Genomic DNA, 19375 nt, shown 5'->3' on the forward strand with positions numbered 1-19375 from the left:
GACTACTTTGAGTAACAATTCCTCAGACACATAAAGTACGCACATCATAAAAAGCAAGGTAAGAGACTCCCTCTTACAATTTACGTGCCTTACTGTTCATGTTTCCTAAAAAGCTCCGTAACACACAGAGATAAATCTTTGGCAGATCTGTGGTTGCAGTGAAATCATGGATATATCGTTCCATTTGTACACAGCCACAAACTTGGCACTGATTGTCCACAATTTCACTGCAACCACAGATCTACCACAGATCTGCCACAGATTTATCTCTGTGTGTGACAGGGCTTTAAGTCTGGGTGCGTTGTATAGTAAAGTCCAGACAGTTAACCAAGAATGAGAGCAATTTGATGTGTGAGTAAACAATGCAATGATGATGCCACTTCCTCAAGAAATTGCTGTTGCTTGTTTTGTATAGTTCTATTTGCTTTGGTTTGTGGATGATTTGGAGAACATGCAAAAGAATAGCCAATGGATTCCTACCCAATAAAAATCTGCATTGGGTGTTCCCTATTTCCAATTTTCCCTGTGTGAGCCAGATGCAACTAAATCCTACGTAGAAAGAGAAAGGGAAATGGAGAGACTGTGACACCCTGGACCCCAGGGGTTACAGGTCACAACACTCACCACATACACCCCCACACTAGAAAGGTACCATCAGTCAACCACAAAGACCTGATTGCCTCCCTCAGTGTTAGACAGGCACACCAGGTGGGCGGAGTAAGGCGGAAAAACACGCCTCCCGAGGAGTCTGCTGGCCTGAGGCAGGAAAACAGTGAGCAGTTCAGAAAGCAGTGGAGTGCAGGACAGTGGAGTGAAGAGTGGGTCCAAGACAGTCAGGCAGGCAGACGGCAGTGACCGCCTGCAGGAGACCGGGAACACGACCAACGGAACCGTAAGGGACCGGGACAGGGTAGTTGCCCGCCGGAACCGAACCGGGGAGCTAACAGGATACCGGAGCACCAGGCAGGGTACTCATACCCCGAACTAGACTATATGCCAACACCATAGTCGAATTAACTGATTGCGGTCTGGACCTCAGGGGTTCATTCTCACCAAAGTCCCGATAGAAGGCAACGGCCCAACCCGTCCGGATAGTAGCCACCGCCAAAGGCCAGAGATCCAAGGGCCAGTGCCTGCGGGCAAAGGAGCTCCTCCGACATCTACACGCCGGAGAACGGACTACCAGTGCTCAGACACAGTGGTCAAACTACAACATAGGTGCAGGAGAAAGGTGGACATTGCCAACCCGACTAGGAAGCTGCAGCCGGCTGCGGGCCCCGTTCATACCTTCGTTTGGTTTACGAGTGACTCTGTGTGGTTTAATCGTGAGTACACCAGTGCCATCAGGCACCGCACCGCGCTGCACCGCAACACTGCGCCCTGCACGCCGGCCCTCGCACCACCGGGCCCCGGGACCAACATCCCCTACCCACGGAGGGGTCAACACCTAGCTGCGCCACTACACCGCTCCCGGGAGTCCCCGTACCTTCACCGCAGCGGTGGTGCCCACCATCACCACAACCCGTGGGTGGCGTCACGAACAATCATCCCAAAACCAAACACCCGCATCCCCCGTGTGCAACGCCAACCCCGCTTGCAGAGCGACGTGACCCCCGGGTCCGTGAGAGGCTCGAGCCACCACCCGTAGAATGCGAGCACAGATCCGAGCGGCTCGGCGGCCGCAGCAGAGGCCGCGGGGCGGTACAAGACCAGATCCCTGTTTCCCTTGCTTTGAAATTGAAATTCCGTAATAAGTGTACTGTGCATTTGGGTTCAGCAGAGGAGCCCAAGATTAAGGGTACCTTCACACTTTAGCGACGCAGCAGCGATCCCACCAGCGATCTGACCTGGTCAGGATCGCTGCTGCGTCGCTACATGATCGCTGGTGAGCTGTCAAACAGGCAGATCTCACCAGCGACCAGTGACCAGCCCCCAGCCAGCTGCGCTTGCACGGAGCCGGCGTCTGGAAGCTGAGGACACTGGTAGCTAAGGGAAACATCGGGTATGGTTACCGAATGTTTACCTTAGTTACCAGCGCACACCGCTTCGCTTAGCGCGTGCAGGGAGCAGGAGCCGGCACTGGCAGCGTGAGAGCTGCGGAGGCTGGTAACGAAGGTAAATATCGGGTAACCACCTTGGTTACCCGATGTTTACCTTGGTTACAGCTTACCGCAGGCTGTCAGACGCCGGCTCCTGCTCCCTGAACATTCAGGATTGTTGCTCTCTCACTGTCACACACAGCGATGTGTGCTTATCAGCGGGAGAGCAACAATAAAAAAACGAACCAGGGCTGTGTGTAACGAGCAGCGATCTCACAGCAGGGGCCAGATCGCTGCTCAGTGTCACACACAGCGAGATCGCTAATGAGGTCACAAAAAACGTGACTCAGCAGCGATCTCAGTAGCGATCTCGCTGTGTGTGAAGTACCCCTAAGTAATAGTACTGTGCAATCGGAGTTAGAAGAGGAACCCGTGCTTAGGTATAAAAATAAATCAGAATGGAAAATAACCTACAGGAGAAAGGGGGAACACAGGACAAGAATAAGGACAAGGCTGTGGGAACAGTATGTCAAACAGCGAGAACATAGAAGGCAAGCATGCAGTAAAGTAATGTGGAAAGTTGCTGAATAAGGCAGGAATGCCATCTTGTGGCATTCTGTATGATGTTAAATGGGGAAACTTCATTCAGAACAACACGGGTTGAAGCATCAAATATTGGAAGGTACTGCCCAGAGTTGGTTCAAAGTTTCACAGGATGTGAAAAGGGCTGGCTATAAGGAGGTGCAGTATTGTTACCATGTTTATGACCCGTAAACTCAACTGACCATTACTCTGCGTTGTCCTGCTTCAATTCTGTTCCTCAGGTGCCTCCTCGTAGAATAGGCTTGCAGGATGGACATGATGGAACTGTGGACAGCAGAACCTGCATAGGAGAGACACTTGAGCTGCATATGGTGTCACCTACATAAGGCAGTAAAAGATGTATGCCCAACGCTGACAAATATAGGACGTACTGCCAATATGTACCCGTTGTACACTAAGCCTCATAAAAAAACAGATCCCTGAAGGAGAGGTGCTGGGACACATAATTGTAAGTTATAATACTGCAAACTCCCATACCAAACACTTCATTGCGTATGACCGTAGAGACAGTGCGGAAGAGTTTTATGAAATAGTAAAACAATTGGCAAAAGAAAAGCAGATGGTACAATCAAACTTTGACTGACGTGACACAAGAGTGATGAGACTGTTGAAAAATACTTTGCTAGACTGCAGATGGTTTAGTATGACATGGGATTTTTTGCTCAAAACCAAAGCCGCATGCGATTCATCTTATTTTGATACACAGCCAAGATAAGCGCATGGTTGGGAGCTGCAGCCTGTAGCCATAGGCTTTATCTGTGCTGGGTATCATAATATGGGGGGACAATAATCCAAATATTTTATATATTAATTTTCATACCACGATAGACGTACATGTCGCGGGCGGGGAGGGGACGCTGCGCTCACCCACTGCTCAGGTCCGGCTGCTGCTGCTGCTGCTCGGTCGGTGGCTCGAGCGGTGGGCCGGATCCGGGGACTCGAGCGGCGCTCCTCGCCCATGAGTGAAAGAGGGTAGTTTGGTTTGGGGATTTGGCCCGTGATGCCACACACGGGTTGTGGTGAGGTTGGGCACCACCGCTGCTATTGACGGGGATCCCGGGAGCGATGGTAGGGAGCAGCTGGGATGTTTCTCTCCCCTCCATGGGTAGGGGTTGGTAGTCCCGGGGCCCGGTGAGATGACGGGGAGGCAGGGTCGGGAAGGTGCAGGGTCGCTTGGATTGCGCAGCGCAATGCCGGATGGCACGGTTGTACTCACTCAGCCACAAAGATATGCAAAGTCTCTGGTAAAACAAGCGGCTGGATGGACGGGTCCCCCAGCCGGCTGCAGTGTTTTTCCCCTGACCCCGGGTTGATATTGTGAGTCCTTTCCTGCACCTCCTTGTATGCTCCTCCTGTGCTCCGGTTTCCAGCTGGCTCCCTGGTTCGGTACCGGACGGGCCACCACCCTGTCCCGGCTACCTACTGTTCCACCAAGACTGTCTTCCTGGCTCCCGCAGACGGCCACTACCGTCTGCCTGACTGGCTACATGAGGGCCCTAGGCTCCAACCTAGGCCCCAGTCTGCGTCTGCCACTCTGCACACCTCCTCTCTCTTCCTCTGCCTGGACTTGTCTGAACTTGTTTCCTGCCTAAGGCCAGCTAGACTCCTCGGTGGGCATGCCTATCTGCTTAACTCCGCCCACCTGGTGTGTCTGTCTGAACCCGAGGGAAGAAATCAGGTCTCACTGGGGACGACTGCTGTGAACTGCTGGGGGTGGGGGTGTGTGTTGTTACCTGTGACGACCTGGCTTGTTCAGGGCGCCACATACACAGTGTCTGTGATTGGAAGCAGTCAGCTGACCCACTTTCACTCAGGGTGGGGGCACATCTGATTGCAACCAATCACAGACGCCGGAGGGTGGGGAAAGTGGTGCATATGCATTGAAGGTAATGAGCAGCCCCAGAAGTGAATGAGAGGCCAAAAAGTAGTTACAACCATGCCGGAGCCTCGGTAAGTACAGCCCGCTTGGTCCTATCCACCTATCCCTTCTTCCACCATTTTTAATAGCCAGAGTCTGGTCCTCATAGACTCATATGAGGACCGGCATCCAGCCAGATCTTCAGGTTCAATCCTGGGCCGGAGCCGGGGTTTTTTTTTACTTGGGTAGACCTGCCGGTCTCGGTTATCTGCGAGTCCGCCCATCGCTAAACAGGAACAAATGTTTAAAAAAAAAGCAATAAGTAATGCACTCATCCTCCATGGCCTGTATGCACGTTCAACACTGAAGACTCCATTGCTGAACAAAAAGCATGTTTAAGTGTGTTTCAAGTTTGCTAAAAAACATTTTAGGCAACTGGTAAAATATTGTGAGAATATAGTCTAGTCAGATGAGACCAAAATTGAACTCTTTGAATGTCATTATACACATCATGTTTGGGGGCCTTTAACACAATAACAACAGTGAAGGTTCAAGGTGGGAACATGTGAGACTGTTTTTCAGCATACGGCTCTGACCAACTTTATATAATTTAAAAAAGGATGAATGGACAAATGTACTGAGACATTTTTCATAAAAATCTGCTACCACCTACTAGAAGATGAAACGACACTGGACATTTCAGTAAGACATTGATTCCAAACACACAGCCAAGGAACCTCTCAATTGGTTTCAGAAAAAGAAAATAAAAGTACTAGAATTTCCCAGGCAATGACCTAACCTTGAACCTAATAGAAGATTTCTATAAAGTACTAAAGCTCAGTGTTCATAGAAGTCCATGAAACCTTCCGGATGTAAAGAGTATTTTGTGGAAGAATGGCCCAAAATCACACTTGAGCAATGCATGCAACTGGTTTCTCCATACCTGAGGCCATTTGAAGCTGTCATCACCAACAAAGGCTTTTGTACAAAGTATTAAATACATTCCCGTAAGTGTGATCAATGTGTTTCTTGTGACAATTTTCATTATTACACATAACTTAATTAATAGACATCTATGCTTTGATTTCTTTGCCTGCTTGGGTTGGGTAGGTCGTCACCGAGATTTGTTGAGAATGTAATGTCAATAACACCTTTAGAAATATATTTACTTAGAAAATTGGTGATGTGTTGAATACCTATTTTACTCGCCATATATATAAGGTTCTAAAATAGTCTAAATGTCATTATTTTTATTCTGGTGAAACTTTAATTAAATAGTTATTAAATGTGGTAATACTGGGTAATTGCAATGGTAGTTGATGTCCAGTTTCTTCTAAACCTGCATTTCACCCCTTCACCCCTGGGTGATTTTCCGTTTTTTGTTTTTTGCTCCCCTTCTTCATAACTTAATTTTTCCATCAGTCTTGCTATATGAGAGCTTGTTTTTTTTGTGGGATGAGTTACTTTTAAATGAAACCATGAGTTTTACCATTTAGTGTAGTGGAAAAAGGGAAAAAAATCCAAGTGTGGAAAAATTGCAAAAAAAATGCAATTGCATGATTGTTTTGGGGGTATTTTATTCACCGTGTGTTCACTATATGGTAAAATGTATGTGTCGGTGTGATGCCTCAGGTCGATTCACGTTCGTAAATACCAAACATGTATAGGTTTACTTTTATCGAAAGGGTTTAAAACAATTCAGAAACTTGTCCAAAAAAGTGACGCTATTTTCCATGACCCATAGCTTTCACATTTTTTGAGATATGGGGCTCAGTGATGGCTTAATTTTTGCGTTTCTAGCTGAAGTTGTTAATGCTACCATTTTTATGCAGATACTTGATTTTCATCGCCTGTTATTGCATTTTGCAGAAAATTTGCGATGAATAAAAACGTAATTTTGTCGTTTGGAAATTTTTGAGCGCTATGCCGTATACCAATCAGATTATTTGATTTTAAATTTTGATAAATCAGGCATTTCTGAAAGCAGCGATACCAAATATGTGTACATTTTTTTTATTTTTTAACCCTTTAATTTTCAATTGGGTAAATGGGGGGTGATTTGAACTTTTAGGTTTTTTATTTTTTATACATTTTTTAAAACTTTTTTTTTTACTAGTACCCCCAGTCTCTAGGGGACTATAAGGATCAGCAGTCTGATCGCTCATTAATTTCTGTTGATTAGAGCAGCACAGCTCTGATCAGCAGAAATGCTGCATTCTTGTTACAGCCGCTGCTCTCCCGGCTGAAACAGGAAATACGTCATGATAGCGACAGGAGTCATCACATGACCCGTCGCTACCATGGCAACCATCGGCTCCCCATGATCATGTCACAGGGCCTCGAATGGCGGCGGGGAAGGCCATTTAAATTCCACTTTCAAAATGTAAGGGGTTAACAGGCGCGGGTGGATCGTGGATCCACCTGTGCCTGCGAGACACACATGTCTGCTGTTCAAATCAGCAGACATGTGTTGGGATCGCCGCTGGCTCTCCGCAGCAGCCGGCGGTGATTACCCCTTCATGATTTAGGACATATCATTACATCCTAGGTTAGGAAGGTTTAAACGGCAACATAGTAGTGAACCAGTATGGTTAACATGCCGCTTTCACGATTATCTTGCCATGTGAACAGGCTTCCGATCCCCCAATGAACGAGTAAAAAAATCACCGCTGCATCATAAAAAAAACTCGGACGCCTGAGAAATATGAAAGACTAACATTTAGTGATCTAGTATTGTTAGGGGAGGCCATAAATTTACAGTGATGCCATCCAAGCACTAAGCATCTGTCACGCTCCCGGGATCCTGGCGCCACCTGTCACTCACTGCTCCGGTCCCCGGTCCCTCTGTCCGCGGCTGCACTTCTCGCTCCCCCTCCTGTGCATCCTCCATGCCTCCCATACGCCGGTCCCGGCGTCTCGCTGCGACCTGGGATTCTGTGCCTGGCTCTCCTGCATCTCCTCCACCTCCCTCTCTGCTTCCTGCACTGGTCTCCGGCACTCAGGCCTCGTACATGCGCATTAGGGTGCAGGCGCGCTCACTCACCTCTTCTTATGTCGGACTACATTGCAGACAACCTGGCAAGGGGGTTCATCAGGAGACCCTTGTCTCCTGCAGGAGCCGGATTTTTCTTCGTCAAGAAGAAAGAAGGTGACTTACGACCCAGCATTGACTACCGGGGCTTGAACCAGATCACAGTAAAAAATAAATATCCCCTTCCTCTCATCCCGGAGCTTCACTCGGCTCAGGGGGGCCCACATCTTCACCAAATTTGATCTTCAACCTACAACCTGGTCCGTTTTCGCCCGGGAGACGAATGGAAGACGGCATTCAACACCCGAGACGGGCACTACGAATACTGTGTGATGCCCTTCGGTCTCTGTAATGCCCCAGCTGTCTTCCAGGAACTGGTGAATGATGTTTTCAGGGATCTCCTCTACGTCTGTGTGGTCGTGTATCTGGACGATATCTTGGCATATTCACCGGACTTGCCGACAAACAGAAGAAACGTACGACTCGTTCTACAAAGGCTTAGGGAGAATAGTCTGTACGCCAAGTACGAAAAATGTTCGTTTGAACAGACGTCTCTTCCCTTTCTTGGCTATGGGACTTCCGACATGGGCCTGCAGATGGATCCCGAGAAGGTGTCTTCTATTCTCAAATGGCCTCCCCCCTCAGGACTGAAAGCCATCCAACGCTTCCTGGACTTCGCCAATTATTATCGTCAGTTCATCCCCCGCTTCTCTGCTCTGACGGTGCCTCTCTCCGCCTTGACTAAGAAGGGGGCCAACCCGAAAGAATGGTCACCTGAGGCCGACGACGCTTTCTGCTCCTTGAAACGGGCGTTTGCCTCCTCTCCCGTTATCCACAGACCGCAGTTGAACCGACAATTTACCTTGGAGGTGGACGCCTCCTCATTGGGAGATGGGGCCGTGCTCATGCAGAAGTCGTCCACCGGGAGGATGGTTACCTGCGGGTTCTTCTCCAAGATCTTCTCGGCACCGGAACGCAATTATACCATTGGCGATCGGGAGCTCCTAGCTATCAAGTTGGCTCTGGAGAAGTGGCGCTACTTGTTGCAGGGTGCGGTATACCCGGTTATCATCTACACCGAGCATAAAAACCTGGCGTATCTGCAATCCGCCCGGAGAGTCAACCCACGACAAGAATGTGCGGGCTGATGACTTGTCCTTCATACCGGCAGAGCAAGAGGAAGAGATGAACCAGCCCATCATCTGTCCCAGTAAGGTCATCCCAGTGGCTCCCGTCACCCTGGCACAGATACCCCCTGGGAAGACCTTCGTCACGGAGACCGACAGACTAAAGGTCCTTCAATGGGGGCATTCTTCGAAAGTGGCCGGACACGCCGGTCAGAAGAAAACTTGGAGCGCTATTGTTCGTCACTATTGGTGGCCGTCTCTCTGTAAGGACGTCATCTCCTTTGTCTCCGCTTGTCCATTCTGTACCCGCAACTAGACGCCCAAACACCTACCCTATGGTCATCTCCTGCCTCTGCCGATTCCCTCCGTTCCATGGCAACACATTGCCATGGATTTTATCACGGACTTGCCTTTATCTTCTGGGTATACAGTAATTTGGGTCGTGGTGGACTGATTCTCCAAGATGGCTCATTTCTTCCCCATGGTCAGCCTACCCTCTGCCCCGAAACTCGCCGATGCCTTCATTCAGCACATCTTCCGGCTGCATGGCTTTCCCCTGCATATAGTGTCCAACAGGGGAACTCAGTTCACCTCGTGCTTCTGGAGGGCGCTCTGTAAACATCTGGGAGTGTCTCTGGACTTTTCCTCGGCCTACCATCCCTAGTCTAATGGGCAAGTCGAACGAGTCAACCAGGTCCTGACCTCCTTTCTTCGGCACTTCGTCAACGTCCATCATGACGACTGGTCCACGTTACTCCCTTGGGCTGAGATCTCCCATAATCATCACGTCAGTGAGTCCTCCGCCTGCTCTCCCTTTCATATTGTCTACAGTCTTCAGCCTTCCGTGCCATTACCGGTACCTTCTGCTTCTGATGTTCCCGCAGTAGACGCCCTGTCCAGAGACTTCTCCAATATACTGTATGGAGTACTGTCAAAACCTCACTTGAACGTGCTTCCGCCCGGTTGAAGACACATGCTGACAAGAGACGCCTTGATCCTCCTCACTTGTCTCCTAGGGATATGGTGTGGCTTTCCTCCAAATACGTCCGGTTGAAGATTCCATCTTACAAGTACATCGGTCCTTTCAAGGTCATCAAGCAGATCAATGAGGTCTCGTACAAACTGCAGCTACCGGCCATGATGCGTATCCCTAACTCCTTTCACGTATCCTTGCTCAAGCCAGTCGTCCTTGGTCCTTACTTCTCTGATACCGGTACTTCTCCCCCTCCCATTGCCGAAGACAATGTGTATGCGGTAAGAAACATAGTGGCCATGAAAAGAGTGCGGGGTAAGCAGTTCTTTCTTGATGACTGGGAGGGCTACAGTCCCGAAGACCCGTCCTGGGAACCCCGGGAGAACATTGCTGCTCCTCTGCTGCATGACTTCTTGTCCCGATTGCGGGGAGGGGGGCGTGAGGGAGGGGGTACTGTCACGCTCCTGGGATCCCGGCACCACCTGCCACTCACCGTTCTTGTCCCCAGTCCCTCTGTCTGCGGCTGCTCCTCTCGCTCCCCCTCCTGTGCATTCTCCATGCCTCCCTTCGCCGGTCGCGGCGTCCCGCTGCGACCCGGGACTCTGTGTCTGGCTCCCCTGCATCTCCTCCACCTCCCTCTCTGCTTCCTGCACTGGTCTCTGGCACTCGGGCCTCGCGCATGCGCATTAGGGTGCGGGCGCTCTCACTCACCTCTTCTTAAAGGGCCATCGTCACTAGAACAGGATATGGCTGATTACAGGTACAGGGTATATAAGACTTCCTTTTCCATGTGGGCGGTGCCTGTTCAACGTGTTCTTGTAGCTAGGTGTGCAGGTCCTTCTGTGCTTTGTACCCAGGTTAACCCTGTCTCTTCCACAGTGCCTGTCTGCCGTCCTGAGTGTGTCCAGCTTGCCGGTGTCCCAGGAGTTGCCCCAGTGACTATCAGCTGTGGCTCCTGCTATCTTCCGTCAGCCTGTACCCGTCACCGATCCTGGATTCCACCTGGTTACTTCAGCCTGCACGTCTCGTTGGACCTGGACCCCGTCTGCTGTTACCACTCGGCACCTGTACCTGGTTCCAGTCACCCGTCCTGCATACGGTTCCCGTTGGACTTATAGCCATATCCCGTACAGACTTTTGAAGGACACGAAACCCGAACTCACTTGTGTTCTGGCTGCTCTGCATCTAGGCCCTCTGGGGAGCCCGCCAAGTCTGGTGCACGGTCCCGTGGATCCACCCCTGGACTGAACGTTACAGCATCTACCTTAACCCCGTCTGCATCCAAATTATGAGTCATTTGTTAGTAGCATGCATACTATTCTTCCATACAGACCAGAGAAATGTACACGGATCTGCATAGAAAATATGACTAGTTTAATTACGGAAGTCCACATACATTTAAAAGAAATCAGTTGGCTAGGAGCCAATAATACGTAACATGTCTCCTATTGGGTAATTCCGTAAAATAGCTTATTCTGTGATATACAGTATACTGTATTTTACAATGTATTTCCTCATTTATATTAAGCTATGTCAGCATGATTCACTTGTCACATGAAAGTCCAGTCTGTCTGATGAGTCTTATGATGTCTGAATGCAAATATAGGTGTGGTACACAGTTCAAGAACTATCTTAAATCCTGGTTTTTGGATATCTTCATATAACTCTTAATACTCATAATAGTTCATAATCGTGTCCATAACATTCCCCCCTTTGGAGATAGCCAAAAGTCTTTCCTTACTTTTTCCGAGTCTATCGATCTGTCCTAATGCCGATGGTTACCTCACTCGCATATGAGATAACCCATCCCTTGTGCATGAATCTCCCCACCCAATAGACTATGCATAGGAAGTCAGATCTGGATCTGGTTGGATCTGGTGGAGAAAACTCAAGAACGTATATTAGGCAAATGTTTAGTTAAACAAACAACAAGTTTAGTTAAAGTATCTGGGGATACTTCTAAACAGGATTTCATAGGTCTCAACTTAGTGGTTCCTGCTGGGGTGTGTCTGACACTGAACAATGCAAGGGGAAAACTTTCATGCCCTTGCTTTCTACACTGCCCCAACCTCCCAACTCTCCCTCTATTCTGTGGCTGGTATGGGGTGTGTAGGGTCAGTTCTGTGTCCAAAGCCTGCCATATCTCTTTGGCTGGCAGTACAAGCAGGTCACTAGCCACTTTCTTTGGTCTCCGGGAGCCCACAGCTGCACCCTATCTCAGTCCTCTTCTTCTTCTGAGACTTGCTCTTGTAGGGTCAGGACAATGTTTTCTCAAGACTTTCCATCTTTCCTTGCTTCTTCACATTGGGGTCATTAAAAAGGCACATATTGACTGACTGTTTCTGTGGTAAGTGGTCTTGGGGCTTCTTTGGATGTTCTGTCAGTGAGGGCACTTCTTACTGCTTCCCTTGACTTTTCCAATGTAGGCCTCAACCCTGCTGACCGCGACTCTGTCTGGTAATGTGAAGCCCCACATGTGTAGTGTCGGTGCATTACCTTCAGGGACTCCACTCAGCTGGATCTTGTCACCGGTAGGAGAATCTTCTATTTGTCGTGACGCCACTCTCAGTATTGCGGTCAGTGGGGACCGCCACTGCAGGTTGAGGGACGCCTGGGGCTGATGGTGTGTGCAGTTAGTTGGAATAGCCTCCTGAGAGTGAGGCAAGCCCCAGGGCCCGGTGTAGGTGCGTAGTACCACAAGGCGCAGAATGACTCAACACAGGCAGGATGTCTTTCAGGGTTTTTACTCACTTCAGATGGCAGGGTGAGTAACCCGGGCGTAGCTGGGATGAACCAGGCTGGAACCAGGTGTCCTTCAGGCTGACTTGTGAGGGTGACTACTAACTCGCCTTCCTTAACCCTTGGTGGTTTGGGGTAACCCCGACTTTGAGTCCCTATGGGGGTCACCCAGGGAAGATGCTGCAGCCTCTCTCCCCTTCGTTCGCCGTGTGCTTGTCGCCTGGGCCAGATCACTCCAGCTTCTTGCCTCCTGTGAGCTATGGGCCCTAACTGTGGCTACGTGGCTGCGGCTTTTTGTGGTGTTGTGGCGTGGGCTTTGAGAGCCCCACACCGGCAGGTTTAGCAAAAGAAAGCTGGATCTATCTCCGCTTCGGGATCTGCCGCCCGTTTGGGCCTGGTACTCTCCAGCAGTCTCCTTACTTCCCACTCCGTTGCTCTCTCTTTAGCTGAAGATGGATTTCGGGTAGCACTCCTAGTTGACCGTTCTCCCCCGTCAGTAGCCACTGCGCGGGCGCTGTTAGACAGCAACAGCCCACGGGATCTGCTCCTCACTCAAGCTCCCTGGACTCTGCCCTGAACCGGCTCACATCTGGGACCTTCACTGCTGCTCCTGTCTGAGCTTCACTTTCCTGCTCCTCACTCCTCCACACTCTGCTGCAGACTCTAGACTCTTTACTCCTCCTTCTCTTTTCCCTTTTGTGCCTGCCTACGCCACCTAGCAACCAGATTCTCTTACCACACCCCTTGAGAGGAGATGGAGGCTTTTGGCCCCCTCCACTATTCCAGTGAAGGTGAAGGCTTTTCCCCCTCCTGGGATCCCCAGGGGTCCTCTCATGGGTACATGTGTGAGACCTGATCACTATGCGCCTGTGTTCCACACCCCGGTCAGCCTTCTGGATTACCTGTATTGTACTGTCCCCAGCATGGGTGCAGTACTCAGTGGTGCCTGACCAGGTCAGGCGCGCCACATTCCCCCTTAGTTATCACCAGCACGTCCTCGGGCTGCAAGACAACATTTTAAAATGCATAAAACATTAAAACATGTAAAACATTTTTAAAAGCACCAGGTACCATACATCACCACCCTCCACCCACAAGTCCGTTAACCCACCCAAAACCCTCTCACGTTGGCCGCGCCTTCAACCACTTCTGGCAGGATGTAGAGGCGGCTTTCATGGGCTGGTGGTTTCAGGGTATACCTGGCCTGGTGGATCCGCGCCTTCAGCCACTTCTGGCAGGATGCAGAGGCGGCCTCCACAGTTGGTGCTGACCAGGTACCCTCTTTGTGGTGGAGAGCCAGGCCCCATAAACAGGCATGCTCTCTGGTTGCAGGTAAGCCAAGGCCCTATATACGGACGGGCTCCTCCTGGTTGCAGACGAGCCAAGCCCCTAAACAGGCTGACTCTGGTGGTGGTGGTGCCCTCTGGTGTAACTATTTACACTGCGAGAGTTTGTGGCTATAGCCAGTTCATAGCCTTAAGGTTTATGGTTTTCTCACAATAGTTTTTGTGGGCACATTACTTGAACTTGAGAACGTTGCAAAACAAACTTTTTCAAAACTTTAACTGATAACTTCTTTCTTTACTTTACTCCTCCATACCAGGGCTTGGGCCTGTTGGGCTGCGGCACCTGCTGCTTTCTTGCTCTTTGTCGTCGTCTGAGGTAGTTTCATCTGTAGGTTCCTTGTCTCTGCTTTCTTGATCTTCATCTGTTTCCTTTCCTGTATCTGTTTCTCTTTCCTGTAGCATGGGGTGGCTGTAAGGTTTGCTGGTACATAGTGCTACGTCAAGCGCGTACAGTCCTCTTTCGCCTTGATGCATGGTAAACTGTACTGAATCCCCCATCTTTAGGTTTCTGCCAGGGTGTCCTCTAGGCAGATGAGCGCTCACATCTCTTCGGTTGACAAATATCCCTTCCTTCACACCAGGTGCTACAATGAATCCATATCCACTTTTCAAATTGAAATCCTCTACTACTCCTCTGCAAAGGGGTCCTCTGACCTGGGCTTTGGCTCTTCTCAGGAACCTTTTTTCTTGTAGGTCTCTGGCTGTGACTTCTCTCTGCTCTGGAGACTGTGGTGCAGGGGACAGCGTTGTTCTGTTGCGACGCCTTGTCTTGCGGGCTGGGTTCTGCTGGGCTGTTACCTCAATGCCTGCAGGGCCCCAGGTGAGGTTTCTGGGCTGGTCTTCATCAGCAGACGGTGTCAAGTCCTCCTCATCCCAACGGGAATAGGGTAACATCTCCGGCTCTGAGTATTGCTCCACTGTTGGTATCTCCTGAGTCAGCTCCTCAGCTTCCTGGCCTCCTCTCCCCCTTAGTTCTTCTTGGCACTCCTTTGGTGGCAGTGCTGGGGATGAGCTTTCTTCAGCAGGCCCAGGCGGGGGACTCTTTGGCGTGGTTGCTGCAGGGGTTGCCGGAATCTCCTTGGGGGTATGCGGAGGGAGCAGATACCGATCCACCATCTCTTGTGGGAACTGGGCCTCTAGGTCAGCCTTCAGCTTCCAGTATTCGGGGTCCTCTCCTATCAGGGACTTCCTAGCAGGGACCTCTTTGGACTGGGGAGCGGTGTCTGCTCTGGCCTTGCAGGCCGGGGTAAACGGTGATGCAATCTCTTTGCGGGCCGCGCCCTGTATGGCGGCGGCCTGGTCTTGGCGGGCCGCGCCTGGCATGGCGGCGGCCTGGTCTTGGCGGGCCGCGCCCTGTATGGCGGCGGCCTGGTCTTGGCGGGCCGCGCCCTGTATGGCGGCGGCCTGGATCGGCGTCGCAGCTGCGATGGGATCTGTGCAGGCTGGGCTGGGCGTCGCTGCAGGGACCGGGTCTTGGTGGGCCGAGCAGGGCATCGCTGCGGCGGCCGGGGCTTGGCGGGCCGCGCCTGGCGTGGCTGCGGCCTGGTTCAGCACCTCACTTGCGGCGCGGACGAGCGTTGCTGCGGCGGTGGGGTCTTGGCGGGCCGGGCCTAGCAGGGCGGCGGCCTGGGTCAGCGTTACGCCTGCGGCGCGGATGAGGGTCGCGGTGGCAGCCGGTTCTTTGCGGGCCGAGCAGGGCATCGCTGCGGCGGCCTGGGCTTGGCGGGCCGAGCAGGGCATCGCTGCGGCGGCCGGGGCTTGGCGGGCCGAGCAGGGCATCGCTGCGGCGGCCTGGGCTTGGCGGGCCGCACCTGGCGTGGCTGCGGCCTGGCTCAGCGTCGCCGCGCCGGGCGCCTCTTCAGGGACCGCGAGCGTGGCAGCAGGGGTCGGGGCATCCGGGCCGGCAGGGGTAATACTGGACTCACCCATCGGTGGCAGCATCGGGGTCTGAGTCGTCGCCGTCCGGTCTGGCACTCGGCGCGCGGCTCTCCTTTCATAGGCCCGAACCGCCGCGGTCATCTCCAGCATTTCCATTCGTTCTTCCCGGATCTGCTCCACAACCCGGGTCTCCAGTCGGTCGCAGAACTGGGCCAGCTCCCGATACCACCAGGCAGCGGAGCCCGGTTCTGGATTTCTGCGGTCAGACGCCATTTCTTCTGCGCCCTCTTCTGCACGACTCTCCAGCTGTGGACTCGCCGTTGCCTCTGATAGCAAGCTGTTCAGTTTCTGCTCTGCCTCTTTCAGCAGCTCCTCTCCCAGCAGCAGGCTTGTGGCTCCCTTTCTGTCCCGACGTCTCTGGACGCTTCCACTCTCATAGCTGGCAAGGTCAGAACTCTGCAGGGGATCTCTGGGTAGCCACACCTCTTCGTGGGCGGTAACTTCTCCCAGCGCGGGCTGCTGTTGTTTTTCAGCGCGCTTTTCATGGTGGCAATATGGCGGCGCTTCCAATTTTTCAAGCGGACCGCCCAGGCACATGGTCACCTGTCTGAACAGGTCTAGTCCTTATCCTGTTCGTGACGCCAGATGTGAAGCCCCACATGTGTAGTGTCGGTGCATTACCTTCAGGGACTCCACTCAGCTGGATCTTGTCACCGGTAGGAGAATCTTCTATTTGTCGTGACGCCACTCTCAGTATTGCGGTCAGTGGGGACCGCCACTGCAGGTTGAGGGACGCCTGGGGCTGATGGTGTGTGCAGTTAGTTGGAATAGCCTCCTGAGAGTGAGGCAAGCCCCAGGGCCCGGTGTAGGTGCGTAGTACCACAAGGCGCAGAATGACTCAACACAGGCAGGATGTCTTTCAGGGTTTTTACTCACTTCAGATGGCAGGGTGAGTAACCCGGGCGTAGCTGGGATGAACCAGGCTGGAACCAGGTGTCCTTCAGGCTGACTTGTGAGGGTGACTACTAACTCGCCTTCCTTAGCCCTTGGTGGTTTGGGGTAACCCCGACTTTGAGTCCCTATGGGGGTCACCCAGGGAAGATGCTGCAGCCTCTCTCCCCTTCGTTCGCCGTGTGCTTGTCGCCTGGGCCAGATCACTCCAGCTTCTTGCCTCCTGTGAGCTATGGGCCCTAACTGTGGCTACGTGGCTGCGGCTTTTTGTGGTGTTGTGGCGTGGGCTTTGAGAGCCCCACACCGGCAGGTTTAGCAAAAGAAAGCTGGATCTATCTCCGCTTCGGGATCTGCCGCCCGTTTGGGCCTGGTACTCTCCAGCAGTCTCCTTACTTCCCACTCCGTTGCTCTCTCTTTAGCTGAAGATGGATTTCGGGTAGCACTCCTAGTTGACCGTTCTCCCCCGTCAGTAGCCACTGCGCGGGCGCTGTTAGACAGCAACAGCCCACGGGATCTGCTCCTCACTCGAGCTCCCTGGACTCTGCCCTGAACCGGCTCACATCTGGGACCTTCACTGCTGCTCCTGTCTGAGCTTCACTTTCCTGCTCCTCACTCCTCCACACTCTGCTGCAGACTCTAGACTCTTTACTCCTCCTTCTCTTTTCCCTTTTGTGCCTGCCTACGCCACCTAGCAACCAGATTCTCTTACCACACCCCTTGAGAGGAGATGGAGGCTTTTGGCCCCCTCCACTATTCCAGTGAAGGTGAAGGCTTTTCCCCCTCCTGGGATCCCCAGGGGTCCTCTCATGGGTACATGTGTGAGACCTGATCACTATGCGCCTGTGTTCCACACCCCGGTCAGCCTTCTGGATTACCTGTATTGTACTGTCCCCAGCATGGGTGCAGTACTCAGTGGTGCCTGACCAGGTCAGGGGCGCCACAGTAATAGCAAAGCTTCCATCAGTTCTTCTATTCACTGAAAAAAGGGGAGAGGTAGCGCATATGAGAAGCACCCGTGGGCTGAAATTATATTAATACAAATATGGATTTGCTCACCTGAAGAGGTTGTGCGCCCTCGCACAACCCCAGTGGTGGGTAGATAGATCCTCCGGAGTAGGGGGCTGTCTCTGCTGGCGTTACCGTTGCTGCGCTGAATGAATCCGGATTTGGTATCGCTGCTGGCTCCTGGGATTCACCAACACCTTGGATCCTGGAGCACCTGTGTGATCCTCCGTCCTTCAGCTAAGTGGTTCGAGTTAGACCTGGCAGGTCCTGTTCCTCTCAGCAGCTCTAACCGAATTCCCTTGTCGGGAGTGTGCATATAGTGGATTAAAAATTTCGGTCTGTTTGAGCGCTAGTAAATGGGCTGCCAGTCTTGTAAGATGATTTGCTTTATTATTAATAGTAATAAAAAAGCTCCTGTTTTTTCACAATGCGTTTCAGCAAAATCTCTGTTGCTTTCCTCAGGTATATCAGGAGTAGTTTACATACATCAAATTTATAGGTGAAATAAAGACCCCACAGGTAAAACTTATGGGTGTGCCGTAAAATTAGGTCGTTGGGTCATTTAACCCTATGGGTACTAGAATCTTATAATGAATCAGATGTATAATAAAAACACGTATTATAGACACATATTAAAAGCAATAATGGCTAAAAAGATGTTATTGTAAAATTGTTATATAGATACAATTAAATAAATTTATACTCATTGTATTAGATTACATAAAATGTATCGATAGTGTAGACACATCTAATAAAATCTTAATAGTATGGAATATTTCCTATGTCTTCAATTTTAATATTTTAATATTTTAAAGAAATTTTTAAAAAGCCATGATAACACTAAAATAATAAGATTAGGAAGCCCTTTTTGAATTGTTGTTACAGTTGGGGTTATTCCCCATATCCTCCTTAACATCCATTTGTTATACCAATTGTTATTATACCAGTATTAATATTGATTTCTTTATTATCTTTTGTTTTTTATTTTTTGTTATTTGGGGTAAGTACATATGGGGGATGATTTCTCAAATACTATTAATTGTTCTTTTTTTATTTTTTTCTATACACATATATATATATATATATATATACACACAATGTATATATACACATCTATATATATAATTGCCTTATTCTGTCTGTCTGTCTGTCTGTTTGTCTGTCTGTCTTGCTCCAAAATTGTGTCCTTACAGTGACATGTCATTACGGTGACAAACAGCAGATTGGCCGCTGGGCTTGCGATGCCCCCCCCCGCACGGATTGGCCGCTCGCCTTACCTCGGCTCCGCCTCCCCTGCACGGATTGGCCGCTCACCCAGGCTCCGCCCCCCACACGGAATGGCCTCTCGCCCCGAGGTGAGCGCATCAAGGTCCTGCAGCGGCGGAACACACACACACGCACACACATAAGAACACACACACACATCAGATCACACACACCTCACACACACATCAGATCGCATCCACACACTCACAACATCCCGTGATATCGCTTGCTTCTCGGCGGCGATACTGTGCGTGCAGTGACCTTCCAGGACCTGCCGGAGGATCACATGGCCGGAAGCATGTGGTATCTCCGGATGTTGTAATTGTGTGAGAGCGTATGTGCGATATCGTCAGTGTGTGTGTGTGTGTGTGAGTGTATGCGATCGGATGTGTGTGAGTGTGTTCTGATGTGTGAGTGTGTGTGTGTGTGAGTGTATGCGATCGGATCTGTGAGTGTCGGCAGAGGAGCACGGCGTGCAGCACAGCTGCTGGGACCGCCCACCGGTGGGCACAGGGAGAAGTGGGGTGTGTGTGTGAGTGTATGCGATCAGATGTGTGCG

This window comes from Anomaloglossus baeobatrachus, chromosome 1 (genome assembly GCF_048569485.1).
Source record: "Anomaloglossus baeobatrachus isolate aAnoBae1 chromosome 1, aAnoBae1.hap1, whole genome shotgun sequence".
NCBI classification, from domain to species: Eukaryota; Metazoa; Chordata; class Amphibia; order Anura; family Aromobatidae; genus Anomaloglossus; species Anomaloglossus baeobatrachus.